At 47.4% G+C, this 14,810-nt stretch overlaps 1 protein-coding gene across 1 annotated transcript in view; it reads right to left on the bottom strand.

Moving 5' to 3' along the window:
* The window catches only part of LTBP2 (latent transforming growth factor beta binding protein 2), a 69,915-nt gene that overhangs the window by 42,163 nt on the left and 12,942 nt on the right, over nucleotides 1–14,810 (bottom strand). The gene's annotated exons all lie outside the window — the stretch shown is intronic.

The following is a 14,810-nucleotide window of genomic DNA, read 5'->3' as shown; positions in this document are numbered from 1 at the left end:
TTCATCCAAACAACAGTGACTGTCTTAGTGCTGGCCCTGAGTTCTGAAGAGTCACTGGGTGAAGGTGACAGGTAGCGTAACACAGGGAAATATCAGCTCTTCTACTTGAAAATCCTCACATCATGTCTACCCTTGAGGAAAGAGAGCATGCTCTGTGCAAGTAGCAGAGCTTGGCTGGACTCTACACACTGCCTGTCTGAAGGAACTTCATCTTTTGGCTTTAGGAACATCTCTTGTTATTCCCAGGATTACCAGATTCTGTAATAAAACCCACAAACCCCCATAACAACAACATGTGGAGGACTTAAAATAATCATTAGCATTTCAGTTCCAAAGAAAAAGAGATTACATGACCTTACTACAAGGGGCAGTGCCAACTTCACAAAGGAAAACCAGAATAGGGTCATTACTCTATGATTTGCAAAACTTGAGGAAAAGTCATCCTACTGAGATCCCATTGGCAGAGCACTCCAGTGTGAGTTGAAGGAGGGAGGAGGTGTGGGGAGAGTCAGATTTGCTTTGAATTAGTTTGTTTATTTGGTTCTATTCTAGGCGAATGAGAACTGGGATTTGTGGACTGAGCTGAGTAATACCATTCTAGCCTGGTCTACAGAAATCCATGGCAAAAGGCATCTTTCCATCTCAATTTGTCATGCTGAGCAGCTGACTCATGGTCAGGGAATACAAAACTGGGTTTTTTCCCTCCAAACCTTCAGAGTCAGTCCATGCTGGGCAATCAGGGACTGGCTTGCTTGAAGTGTCTCAGGAAATATATCTGAGCTCACCACAGCAGTACAGGTCTGACCAGAAGCTATTAGCAATCTCTATCCATTTGATAGATCTTAATAAACATAAGGCTGGAGCTGGGCCAGTTCCCAAGGTCTGCACTGCCACAGGTTCTCTCATTGGTGTGGCTGTCCTAGGGGTAAGAGTGAGGATGGGAAAAAGATGGGGTAGCTCCAATCAGCAGTGTGGAGCTTGTGTTACCACACTCCATGCCTCCACCTGCTTGAGAAGAGGCAATGAAGAGGCGGAGGAGTTTGACACTTCAAGCACTATGTTCCAGTCACTTAAAGTCCCAGGGCCTCATATTTATTCAGTCTTACAGACTACCTCAACGTGGTATTACTCGCTTCTACTCCTCAGCCAGGCACATGGCACAGATCTCTGCAAAGAGGCAGTGGTCTCTTCCTTTACAGACAACTGCCTGCCAAGCAGCTGGATTCCGTGCTCTTCATCCATCAGAGCTGCTGACAACTTTCTCTGTGTCAGGCACAGCCTGTAGGGCAAAATCAGCATGCAGACTCCTAGGACACCTCTCCTTCTGGGCTGTCCAGTAGCACCCACCTCTGGAGCTCACAGCAGCAGTGGTCCAGGACAGAACATGGGGCAAGGAGGGAGCAGTGTTCTCCTTCTAGCAGCATGGATGTGTGTGCTCCTGCTGATTTCTACCAGCTGAAAGGTCACTGGCTGAGAGACCTCAGTCACCCTCACATGGAAATACCTACAGGTATTTAGGTGCTTTTCAAAATTAAGAGATTTGGGATGGGAGGGAGCTGTGCAGACAGACTGACCCACATCTGCAACAGTTCAAAACTATCCAAAAAGCACTTTTGGCTGCCCTATTCTGAGGTGCAGGTCAATGACCTGGATGCCCTATAAACCCAAGAACACATGCTAGAAGTTAAGAGAACTAAGGTAGGTCTGGTCTCCTACATTCTAGTGCTAAATATCCCTGCAGAACCCAAATAACACTTGTATTTCATTCAGCAGGGCATCCCACACACCGCCACAGCACTTTTGTGTGTAAACATTTTATTTTCAATTAATTTTGGTAGCACTTGCACTCTGTTCTTTATTTACTTTAGTCTTAGCAGGGTAGAGAAGGTACAGAAATATTGTATGCCCTGGATATCATGGCTCTCCTGCCAGTCCCAGATGACCCTACAAGGTGCCCATTCTCTGAACAGGACAGGTGAGTTATTTCCTGTCACTCCATTGAGGACTGAGCCAGCAGACTCCCAGAAACTGCACAGATGGATAGAAGGATCTCTGTTTTCTGAATCAACCACAGTTTTTTTTTTTAAAGCCTGACATTTCAAGATTAGATATGCAGAGTCACAATAACCAAGTCTAAATCACTGAGACTGAGGTATCCAGAAAACAATACTGTTTTCCTAACCCACAGTATGTAGAAAGCATTTTCAAATCTCTGATCACTTCTGATGATCATAGTTCTCTGGGTAAGCAAAAGCCAGAGGGAGTACAGGTGGGCAAACTGTTCTCTTAGTTACTTAACACCAGGCATCCTCCTTGGAGCTGGAGGCAAAGATGGCAAACTCTTCAAAGCACTTCCCTCTCCCCAGCAGCAACACCTCAGTCTTTCCTGGATTTAGCTTCTATCGGCTGCTCTTCATCCAACTGTTGACTTTGGCCAGATTGCTAGTGAGCTGGAAAACGGTGGGGTTTTTTTTTCTATTTGTGTAAAGGAAATGCAGAGCCAAGTACCACAAGAGTATTACTGGTTTTTCATCCAGCCTGCCTCACCCTCTCCCCAGCCAAAGCCTGACAGACCGCAGCAGGGTGGATGGCTTGAGGCACTGTGGAGAGAGTGAGTCCCGGGCAGTGTGGTCAGCAAGGGAGGGGCACTAACCCCAGACAAGGCAAGGGCTGGAGAGATGAGGATTGGAAATTCTCTGTTCCAGCTGGAAACAAATCTTCACCATGCTGAACATCAAGGAGAGATGACAGAGACTATTGAGACCTAAGGAGCAATTCTCAGAAGGGCAACAACAGCACTGGCCAAAACAAGTCTGAATATAAGCAGCTCTCAGAGAAGAAACTATCTTTCCAGGGTCCAGAAGATCCCATCCCAGGGCCCAACAAGCTCCATCTCTCCAAATATAACTAGCTTGCTACTTGGGATGCAGTTGCTGCCTCCAGGTACCCAGGAAGGACACGTGCTGCCCATGGGGCTGGGAGCAGAGTCCTATGAAGGCTGAGCCACGGCAGCACTGGTAAGTCCACCCCAGCTACTCCAGACTGCAGCCTGCATGTGCATCTCCAAGATGCGTAGGCTCAGCCAGGACAGGGACTGAGTCATGCTCAGCCCCTGATAACCTGCCAGTGCAACAGGCAGGTTCTCCCCTGGATTTTAAATGCTGAACTCGGTGTCTGTCTTGTCTGTCTGCCTGTCCCTCTGGCAAGATGCCCTCCCTGCTTGGGGCCACAGGGACCAAAATCAATGATTCACTTCCCCCTTTGTAATGCTCAGCAGTTGCTGATTTTCCACTAAAGCATCAGAGAAGAATGGGCAGCCTTAACACCAGCATCTGTGTCTATGGGAGAAAGAGAAGCAGCCAGCCTTGGAAAGCAGTAAATTGACTGCAAACCAGAAACTTCCCCTTTCTTGGACTCCAAATAGGTTCATCAGCAGGCAGAAAGGATTCATGGCTCAGTTGGCAGGCCCTGGAGCACAGGAGAGTCATTGCTTAGAGATCACTCAAGTTTATTATCAATTAGCTCATAAACATGCTGACGAGGAAGACAGCTCTGGTGAGACTCTTGGAGGAGGGGGAAAACCACACCATACAAGACACCTGACTTCAAGCCCACCCACATTATGTCCATAGATCCTGGCTCAGTTTATTATCTCCAGAAGCAGCAGAAATACCACTGAAGCCTGCTTGCTGTCCCTCCTGCCGGTATCTTCAGCCCTGGCACGTCCCATTCAAATGAGGAAGACCCTGAAGTCTGAAGCCCATGCTCTCCAGCATTTGGTGGAAGGCAAGGGAAGTTGTCCTGCACAGGAGAAGCAGCTACCAGCATGCCACAAGCATAAGACCTTACTGGGAGAGCCAAGCAGAATCTGTGTACCATGAAGGCCACAAGAATGACTGCTCAGTGTCTTTGTGCCAGATTCACAGACACCTACAGCCAGATGTCATGCAAGATGGGACACAAGACACAGCCACCTGGGACCATCACAGGGACATCAAGGCGCAAGTCATCCAAAACTTTCTTCCCCTTCAAGACCTCTAGAGCTGCTGTTGACAGAGTGTCACAGATGACACTCTTTGCCTTTGTGTGGGAGGGCACAAACAGCACTCACAAAGTGGGGCTGCAGAGCCAGGAACATGTGTAAGACTCCCTGCCACACATTATACTCTGTCACTGGCACATGCCAAGAGCCATGTCAGTCCAGCACCAGGTGCCAGCCCTACCCCTTACCACAGTGACTAAGAAGCTCTCACAGAGCCCACACGGCTCTTATTTTGGGCTCTCACCTGTGCCATATTGCAGAGGTAACTCCAGCTGCCTGCTCCACTTGACATATGTGCCAGTGGCTGGCCAAGATTTCTCTGAATCTCTCACTACGAACTGTAGCAACACATATGCAAGTCCATGGGACAGCAGAGTCACCAGCTGTCTGCCTCATGCCACCAAGTTCAGACTCCACCACCCTGGCATCTTCCTTCTTCTGGCCCCCAAAGCAGTGCCAGTGCTGCAGGGCCATCCTAGCTGGCTCCCAGCCTGCCACACACTGTGTGAGAACAGGGAGGGAGAGGGTGGTGAACTCTAATTTTATCTGTTCAGGAGTTGCCAGACACCACATAAGTAACTGAACCCCTCACAGACAACTGACAAGTTCTTTTTAACCAGTCTCTTAGGATCCAGTTTGCTCCTTAGCCAGAGTGGCTGCTCACATGCCTCCACACAGCCCTCTGCTGACACTGAATGCCCTTCCCTTGCCACATGTGCCATAAATGCCATCTGCCACTCTGCTGAATGCTCTTCTTTGCTCTCATGTATTAGACAGTGAGCAACTGACTCCCTGGAAGAAGTCCAACTCTCTAAGCATGGGAACAGCACCTGCCTGGCCCAATGAGGCTGCAGAAACATGCCCTGCACAAAGGCATGGCATCAGGTGGTCACCAGGAGCTGCAGATCGTGCTCATGGTTGGATCCATCAGACCCTAGTGCTGACCCATAAAATGGCCAGAATCATGATTTCCAAATGCCAAATGTGATAAAGAGTTGTCTGCAATCTGCTTGTCTCCAGAGCTGAAGTGCAGACCAATGCCAAAAATAAAAATGTAGCCTGCAACTGCTCTGAGCTTCAAGTGGAGCCAACAGAGGAACCACGCCAGGCTACTTGATTATAAATGCCACATTTGGGCCGTACCTTGAACACTCCATAGACTAAAACAGGGATTTACATGGTGAGGGAGACCAGGAAAGCTACCACCTCTCTGGAAGAACTGCCCAGGCTGGCCTGTGGTGCTCAGCTGCATACTCCTTTTGGCTGAAACAATGAGAAATCTGCCTCAGTTGGCTCCCCTGCTGCATGGAGGGGCTGGTGCTGAGCAGCACAATCAACACTGCTGCCAAATGTGGTCATACAGGCAGTCTCACACCTTAGTGATTACAGACACATCTAGAAGCATCCTAACAGCTGCCATCACAGGCAGGTCTCCATCAATGTCACCATCTTACTGCAGACATCCCCCATGCCCTCAGTCTTTGCACCATCACAAACTCCAGCACAAGCTGCTGGCATAGTCAGAGCTGGGCTGTCAGTCATGGAATGTGACCACTCCACTGAGGTTTCAACCCCCCCCACCAACCACAGCAACGCCTCCTCTGCCCCTCTCCTACTCCCGATGCTCCCCAGTACAGAGTCCTACCTGGCAGGGAAGGATCTCTATTTAGGGCAGTGGCATACAAGAGGAGAGGACAACATATGAACCTGTGCTTGTACACACAAGCACACAGAACTTCATCTCAAAGGGCCCTCTGTTTCCACAAGACACAACAGCTGTGAGCTGAGGTCTTGGCTGCCATCTAATGAAACCTGCTGCAGAGGCATTAGCCAGAGAAAAGCTCAACACTGGCTGCGAGGAGGTCACTCATCTCCCCCATAACACAGAGAGAAAACAAGCACAGTTGAGTTTCATTTCCATCTTGTTGACTAGCAACACCCACCCCCTTCACTAGGCTGCCAGCTTCAAAGCCCTGAAAAAACACTTTAGCCTATTCATCCTCGCACCCACATGCACCCCTGGGAGTGGGGGGAGCCAGCTGCCTGCCCACTGCTCTACACAGGACATGGGGAGGGCTGGAAAAGCCTCTCTCATTCTAGGCATGTGAGTGGGGTGAAGAGTTTGTAGCTGAACACACACACAGCATGAGAGCAACAACATGAAGAGATGTGTGTAGCGCTCTCATCTGAAGAAGTGAAGGCTTTTCATCTACAGCAGGTGGTCTCCCACTCATCCTGGGAACACTACAGATCTAAGACATATTTTAAGCTAAAATAATGGTTAAACACCCAGCAGGATATCCTGGCCTTTGGATCTATTACATCAGTGTTGATAGGTCTTCTCACATGGCTCCATCCCCAGCCACACACAGGATTCCTGCACCTGCAGCACTCAATCCATGAGAGCTGAGTTGGGATATAACCTTTGCTATCCACTCTTGAAGTCTTTCCTTGCTAAGGATCAGGGAATGAGCATCCCAGTGATTTTTAGTGTGTACTGTTCTCCACTGGCTCCATCCCTCCCCTTGCTCACTAGCCGGAGGAGTAGTGGCTGTCTGGGAACCAGGAGCACTCCTGGCCATATAAGCCTGCTGCCTGACAGCAAAGCCAGTGACTTCAGGAGTACCATGGCCACGGATCTGCTCTACACCTCTCTCACGTGGCCTTCAGTACCCACACCAAGGACTATAAGGGAGAAACAGGTTTCACAGACTCCTCATTGAGAAGGGATGTGGAGTGCAGTGCCTGCTTTAGCAGCGCCTGGACTCCAGCTCTGCAACAGCAGAGCTCCAAAGTCATGGAGAAGGCAAAGCTCCAGTGTCATTATCAACCTGTCATTTCATCCCTGGAATAGTTTGGCACATTGCTCTTTAGAAAGCCTTGGCCACCCTGCCAAGGCTACAGGCAACCTAATACACTCTGCCCCATTCTGATAGCCTCAGCCTCCAAGTATGTTCCTCATCCTCCAAGGCCAACATTTGGCTCAGTTTTGCAGATGTGGGTCTGTTAACCATTCCCCTCAGCTCCCTCCCTGCTTCAGAATTCTCTCCAATTTGTCAAGATCTTTTCTGGCAATAAAGAATACTTGACTCAGAGCAGGAGGCAGGGTGTACAGGAAAAAAAAACCTCATCTGACTTGGGTCTTTTGCCTACAAAGTCCTATGCACCATCAGCCCCTGGTATGCACCACATGCATTACCTAATTTGCTGTTCACTTCTACCCTGAAAAATCTTAGCCTCTCCTTCCAGATTTCTTCCTCCCATAGAGGATACTTTTCCTTCAGCAGTAACAGATAGGATTTTTTTCCAGTCTGAAAGTCTTCTTAATTCCTGCCTAGATGTTTAGTTTCTGCCTAAATGAGAGCCTTCACACAGGTGAAAAAAAACCCCCAAAAAACGAGAGAGCAAGGTACCAATCCATCCGATCACTCAGGGCAGCATTTCTCAGGATGTTTCTGAAGAACGGAAAAGAGAACAAGTACATTTTATATGGAGACTTTTGGATCTTCATTTCAACCACTTCTTGTATCAAATCAACTTCAATTAATCCCTTGTTTCCTGCTAGCACTGGTGATTTATGGGAAACATTCGCAACTGAAGAGAACACCTTTGATTTTACTGAAGTACCAGTTTAAACCAAAAAAGGCAACACACAGTCAGGTATGAGAAACTGCAGTAATCCACAGGCACAGAGGAGCTGAAAGCAAGATAGATGACAATCCTAATTCAGGAAAACTCTCCCCAGCATTTGATCATGTGGCCTTAGTACTCTTCTAACCACTTTCTTTTTTATAGAACTGCTATATAAATTGTATTGTCATAAATGTCCCAAATGATATACGTATAGTATATAAAATAGGCTATAAACCGGATTTTCTGTACTACCTTACCTACCACATGTACAATGTATTTGCCCTGCACCCTGCTGTCTTGCATGGAGTCTCAGATTAAGCTGACAGTAGCAGCACTCTTTTTTCAGTTAGAAGGAAAAGTACACTTCAACTGCCTAAAGGCTGCATTAAGCTATAGGAATGGCTCCCAAGGAGGTGCAGAAAAAACAGGTCTAATGTAAAGACCATATTTGGAGTTTAAAAAAGGGGTCTGAAAGCCAGCTATTCTCTTGCTGCTCTGAAGGGTATGCAACCCCCTGGAAAGTAAATACATAAAACATATAAACCAGAATGGTGCTGACAGCTTTAAAACACTAGAAAATAAAGCAACTGAATCTGGTGCCAGACTAGAGAAGGTATATAATGTAATTTAAAAATAGGAGTATTTTTATATAAGAAAAATGGCATTTACACTCCTCTTGAGTAGCTTGAGTTTTTCCTTTAGGCTTCTCATCCAGCTTGCCAAGGACTTTTGACTATGTCAAAGCAGGAAAGGGGCTGAGATCTGGAGCTTATGGAGATCTCATTGTCCTGAGTGACATATTTTCCTTTTCACATATTCTCACTCAGAGTGGCACTGGCTTTTTTCAATTTTTTAACAATGTCTCAGATATCTACTCAAAGTTGGCTTTGGATCAAGGAACGTAAATGTTTGGTAACCTTGCCAAAACCATATTGCCAAAGGGAAACACCTTAGAAAGCTGCAATTAGGGCTAATCTGCACAGAGAAAATACACTGTTCAAGTAACAAACATAAAGACACTGTGGTGGCACAAGGCTGGCACTGGTGTTTTACCCCGGGAATTCAACATCATGCACTATGTTGATCTCCTGGGCTGGTCCCAAATGAAGTGGGAAAGCTGCCACAGCTATGCCACAGGAATGCACTTAAATAGGGGATGCTTCTCATCAGGGGCTGGCTTTTATTTTCTCTGATATTTGGATATTAATAAATTGTAACATTCATAAATGGGAAATGAGTGACAGTCATAAGTGAGCAGAAGAGCAGAAGATGCATTCAATAAGTATGCAGCTAGTATAGACCTCCTCCTAGTGCTAAACATATGGTGGACAAACAGTTTTGAACACTGGTCAGCAAACCAAGTAAGGCAGTAAGCAAGTTCCCCTTTTTCTCATAAATGTGGAAAGTTCAAAGCTGGCAAGACAGGAGGCTCCAGATCCTGCTTTAACAATTAAGACAAATCTGCCTCTGTTTGGAGCAGCATCTTTAAAAAGCAAGTGACCTTGCAGTGAACTTTTTGTTCTATCTGCTAGTCCTCAATGACAACAAGCTCATCAAGCTGATTTTGCCAAGCCACAGTTCTCAATGTCCCGTTTCAAGTGGCCACCCCAGGGCAGACAGCTTTGTATCCATCCATGGGCTCCAGTCCCCTTTGCAAAGGATCATGCTTGACATTTGACTACCACCAGAACAGGATTTTCAAATGAAACAGAACAATTTTCAAATGGGGGGAAATACACTTTCTCCATCCAGCAACCTCTGCCACACACTCAAGATCCTCCCGTCTGCTTGCTCCCTGCTGTTCTAATCCTTTGCTTCCAGGAGAGAGAACAGAGATTTTGGCAGAGTCTGCCTGCTGGCATGAGGTTCCCAGTGTTCCCAGGCCAGGAGCACTTGCCACAGCTCCTCAAGGGCTGCCTATAGCAGTTCCTCTCATCAGGAAGGGAGGAGATGTCTCCTCCAGGGTGCTGCAGAGGAGAGTCTGAGATCAGAAATCAGTGGGCCAGGCATGTTGCAACTCAGCCTTCTTCCTTTTCCATCCTGAAAACACCAGGCAACTCCCAGCAACTGCCCTGCCTAAACAGAACCCTCTCAGAGGAAGCTCCCTGCCCTCAAGAGCTTAGCTGCATTAAGCTGTCTGCACAGTGTCTCAGCACCTTACACCACAGCTATGTCCTTTTCCCTTGCCTGCACTACTGGGGAAATGCTCTGCAGGTCCCAGACATCTCTTCTTCTCATCCCAAAGGAAGGCCTAGCTTTGCAAGCAGCCATCATCCAGCACACACATCCAGGCAGCACAGCTCTCTTGCACAGATGCTGGCTACAGATTTATGCACAACACTCCTGGCAGAAGGGACCTTCTCAGGTGACAGCAACAGGACCCACCACACACATTGCCTAGAGTCCAAGGCATCTGGTCAGCCATCCTGAGTGTCAGGGGCAAGGGAACAAACCTTTTCCACTCCCTGCTAAATAAACATGAATTCTGCTGATACTCCAGCCTTAGGAAAACAAAGCTGTTTCCATTTAGCTCGGCTTCTGGGCTGAGGTGCAACTCCACCCGCACAATCATCCATCAGGGCTTTGCTTCTCCGGGCAGAGATTCAGGCTGAGGTCAAGAAGAGGGAGGATTTGCAGCTAGTCCACACCAGGAGGGCCTCTAACACCCCCAGGATTTTGCTCTCCAGAGCACTTGCTGTTCCAACCAGCACGGAATGGGGGTCTCTCAGCTTCTGCAGCAGCCAACAAGTCTCCACAGGCTCCCTCAGACACCTGACTCCAAATCTCCACTGAGCCACAGACTGCTGAAGGAACTTGGGAAGTGGCACTCATTGCTTAGCCTGTATTTCCATGGATGACAGTTTGAGCATCACCAGCTTTGGTCTCACCAAAGTAGACCCAGAGTTGTCCTTCTAGCCTAGTCCTTCCCTGGGCAAGAGCTGAGCTCAAGTAAGACTGAATACATCTTCTTTAGTCCCAGGAAGAAGAGAGAATGCACATGATAGAGGCAAGCCAAGGATGGAGTGCTTCTTACCCGATACATCTCCAAACAGAAACACTGATGAGTACATGTAACTCCACAGCACTGATGTCTGTGCCCAGCACAACATTCAAGCTGACCTTCACATCCACATCTTTCCAAGACTGCCAGCATACCCATAAAAGGATCTATGACAGCTACAGGGGGAATACCCATGGGTCCATTCATTAGCCCTCACATCTGACAGGTGAAAATATGAACCAACAAGTACAACCAGCTGCATATGACTGATACAACCCTGTTGCCCAAGGAGCTGCCACTTCTCACCAAGGGTGAGAAGGTACCTTGAGGGTAGAGGACTGACAGTAACATCTCCTGCTGTCCCAGTTGTGCTCCCTGAGCTCTCCTGGCAGGGAAGCCACAGAAGGCTACTTGTCCTTCCAGAGCTCTGGAGGGCCTGAAGCAGAACCAGAAGCACATACATACCAGAAGCAGAACCATGAAAACAGGCAGCTGTCTAGTCATGCTCTTCACCAACACTTTATGGGCTCCTACAGGCTCCCAAAGATTTCCTGCCTCCAGACCAGGTTACTCCCCACAGTCATGATAAGCAGCAAGTCCAATTAGATGAGGATAAAAAAATCATTTTAAAGCAGTCCCACCACTCAGGTAAGTGGGAAATATTTTGGTCTAGGCAGTTCCTAACTAATTTCAGCTGGCTGCTCTCTTAACTCTCTCAGAAGACTCACTTCAGAACACATTGAAACCAAAAGTAACCCAATCTCTTCTTAGAGACCAGGTCTCTGTGAAGGATTTATGGGTTTTGTTGCATGTTTATAGGGAATCTAATATAGTACTATTCTAGTGCATGGCTTCAGACCTTCTGATTGTTAGCTCTATACAAACAAACACAAATAACACCAATATAGATGCAAATAAATAAAAGGAGAATGCAAATTCACTCATGTGAGGATTGATTTCCTATCTTGGCACAGCAAGACAAGGCTTAGATGTCTATAAGTTCCCACTCCTATGCAACTCCTGCCTGTTAGCTACGCAAATGTACAGGGATGTTGGGGACTGGGTGTTTGTCCTGAAACTCAGAGTCTTCTCACAACCACTGACCTAGAATCACCAGTCTCCTTCATCCATTGAACCATTCAAGAGCTTCTTATACCTCTTCCTTATTTACAAATCAGACAAATAAGCCAGCTCCTGTGAAATCATGGCAGACTGACAAGAAAAATCCAGTGTCCACCAGCACAACTCACCCTCATCCTCGAGCAGATCATGGACCTGACACGGCAAGCTGTTCCTCTCATACTGGACAGTGAACTGAACTCCCATGAATGCAACTCCAAGTTTGCAGTGCCTAAGAACAAATCCTCATACTTGCAAACATGAGCAACCTCTACCTAGCTCTTTTAAGACAAACTTCTTGCTTTTGGTCCTACAAACCAACTGTACGAGGAATGTTTCATGCAAAGGTACAGAAAGTACTTTAGTGGAAAGAGATGATGTTGTCACTGCAAGTTCAGACAAGTCTAAGAGTGTGGTTTCATGAGACAAAAACCAACCTAAGAAGTGATTTCCCCACCACCAAAAGGGAAATCCCCTCCTTTCCTCTCCTTCACTGCTAGACTTGCAATTCTGTCCAATTTTTCTGGTCTCATGATCTTCCAATAAGCCAATTTAGCCTGGAAGTGGCAGAAAATTATCCTTGATTTTGTTGTGTTCATTTTTTTTTTGCTGGTTTACTGAACTGAGTCAACTCACACAGAGACCGGATGGGGACCAACAAGTGAAGCAATGGGAGGGCACAGCCAAGACCATGCCTTTGGCTGTAGATGCTCATTCTTACAGGCTCTGCAGCTAGCCCAGAAGTTGGCATGCTGAAAGGGATGGTCAAAAACATTTGGGAAACAACTCTTCCAAACAGCAACAAGACTTTCAAGTCATGTAGTACCACACACATTATGTTACAAGTTCCACAGACCACAGAAAAAATCCAAGTGACTGAATTGTACAGAAGAACAGCCAGGGGCTGAAGAGGCATTTTGATACAGACAGGCAAAGCAGGGCTGTTAAACATCACCTTGGGCAGCACAGCACCCAGAGGGGTGGTGACAACTCCTTCTTGGAGAGACACACAGCAGCCTCAGAGAATCCTTCAGGACATCTCCAGAATGCAGTCACTGGTGGGCATGTCCCAGTGTCCTGTGGCCATTGCAAAGGACGATTGTCAAATTCTCTTGCTGAAGCATGGGATAAAGGTGACATCCTATGGCCTTCACGAGGAGGGAAGGAGGAACAGCACAGCATAGTCCTTAATGGAGTCCTATTTCCTTGGGATGGTGCCAGAGGATTTAAGGTACGGCAGGCAGCTGGGCATTCAGCAATCCCGGTTCAGTGATCACTAGATGCTATGTCTGACTGATTGGACAAGAATGCTCTGCCAGTGGCTGCACAGCCCTCCATCCTCTGTGCAGAGCCTGAGGTCATGTTCCTTACTGGGAAAGCCTTCAACAGGTGCTGTATCTCCAAGGACACTGCTCTCCCTCCCCTCCAGTCCCTCCACACAGAGTGCAGCACAGAGGGGTAGGAGGAGGTCATCACTGCAGGGAAACTTGTCAGCAATACCCAGGGTTATAGGCACATGAGAGGGCTGCATGCTCACTTAGGCTGCAAGCCTCTCTTAGAGCAGCAATGACAGGGGCTTGGCCACCTCTCCCCTTGGCCAGCATCACTTCTGCCTTTCCTGAATTTGGTTTCTATCAGATAGTCTTCCATCTGGGCACCAAGATATGCCAGCTTCAGTGAACTACTTTGTGCCAGTAAAATCTTAGCCAGTCATTTGAGCCTCACCGAAATTGCTGACAGTCAAGGGTCTAGAATTGTCTCCAGCCCATACAATTGCCTTTGTTTCAAAAGAGACAGAAAGGCAGTAGCCACTGTAGGAGCAATGAGCACATTGGAAACAACCTGCAGGAAAACAGAAAAACAAAGACCAAATTGCCCTCTTCTCGGGCAGCTCCGAGTGATGTTGACAGAGAAAGCCAAAAGCTCAAAGAAGTAAAGGAGAAACTGAAATTACTTCCTGGTTAAGTACCTGTAATTTGCTGTAATGTCTGCACTGTGACTGAGGGGCTCCTGCTGGAAGCCATGAGAAAATTCTCTGCTTTGATGGTTACCAACAAACCAGTCTTTCTGGCCTGGCAATTGAATGCACAGCTCCAAGAAACACAGGGGCTTTTAGGGATGATGCAGTCTATCAGTTTGCTCCCATGTTCACAGACTCTTACAGAAAAGTGGAGATGGTCTAAAAAAACCCAAACAATATGTGTACATTGTTGTACAGCAGCAGGCACTACTCTCAATGCTCTATCCCCACCAAGCTGCTCGCACAGTAGCAGTGCTTGTTTGGGAAAGACACCTCTCCCATCTTTACTGCCTCATGCAGCAAAAACAGATATAGCTCTAGCAGGACATCACAAAACACAAAGTTTTGTGAAGGAGTGGTAGCTCAGGTATAGGAGCATCTCAGCACTGGTCTGAGGCAGGTGCACTGAGGCACTAAGTTCTTCCTCACCCAAAAGACCAAATGATGCCACAGTTGTCATCCTGAGCTTAACACACTCCTCAGAGTCCCTCCTGCATGTACCTCTGAGCTCCAACAGCTCCACCTTTGCTTCTGTACCCAATATGCAGGCATCTGCCTGAGTAGCAAAATGACCCAAACCAGACCAAAATCACTCAGAAATATAAAACAAATGGCTCAATAATTGCTAGAGTCTGCCAGGAGACATCTCTCAGTGTCACTGTTTTGCTAATACCAGCACTTGCTGGTATTAAGCACACCTCAGATGTATCTACTCTTCTGTGGGTACTACCTGGATATATTGCTCTAAACATACCCTCTTGGGAAAGAGATTTACCTACCACTTCTCTGCCCACCCTGCTGCTACCATGAAGGCTATTCACCAACAGGACAAGGGCAAACAGAAGACATTTACCTTCCTCATGGGATCATCATTAGACAGCCTCATTCCTCTGTGTGACAGGGGACTGTGACAAAGTGCCAGAAAACAGAGTCCCTTGGAGGGACAGCCTGACCTGACCCTTATGTCAGCGACCACAGCCTACGGAGGAGTTTTC

The sequence above is a fragment of the Zosterops lateralis genome, assembly GCF_965231275.1.
Source record: "Zosterops lateralis genome assembly, chromosome: 6".
NCBI classification, from domain to species: domain Eukaryota; kingdom Metazoa; phylum Chordata; class Aves; order Passeriformes; family Zosteropidae; genus Zosterops; species Zosterops lateralis.
The sequence above is the reverse complement of the archived record's forward strand: the minus strand, read 5'-3'. Positions and strand labels throughout refer to the sequence as shown.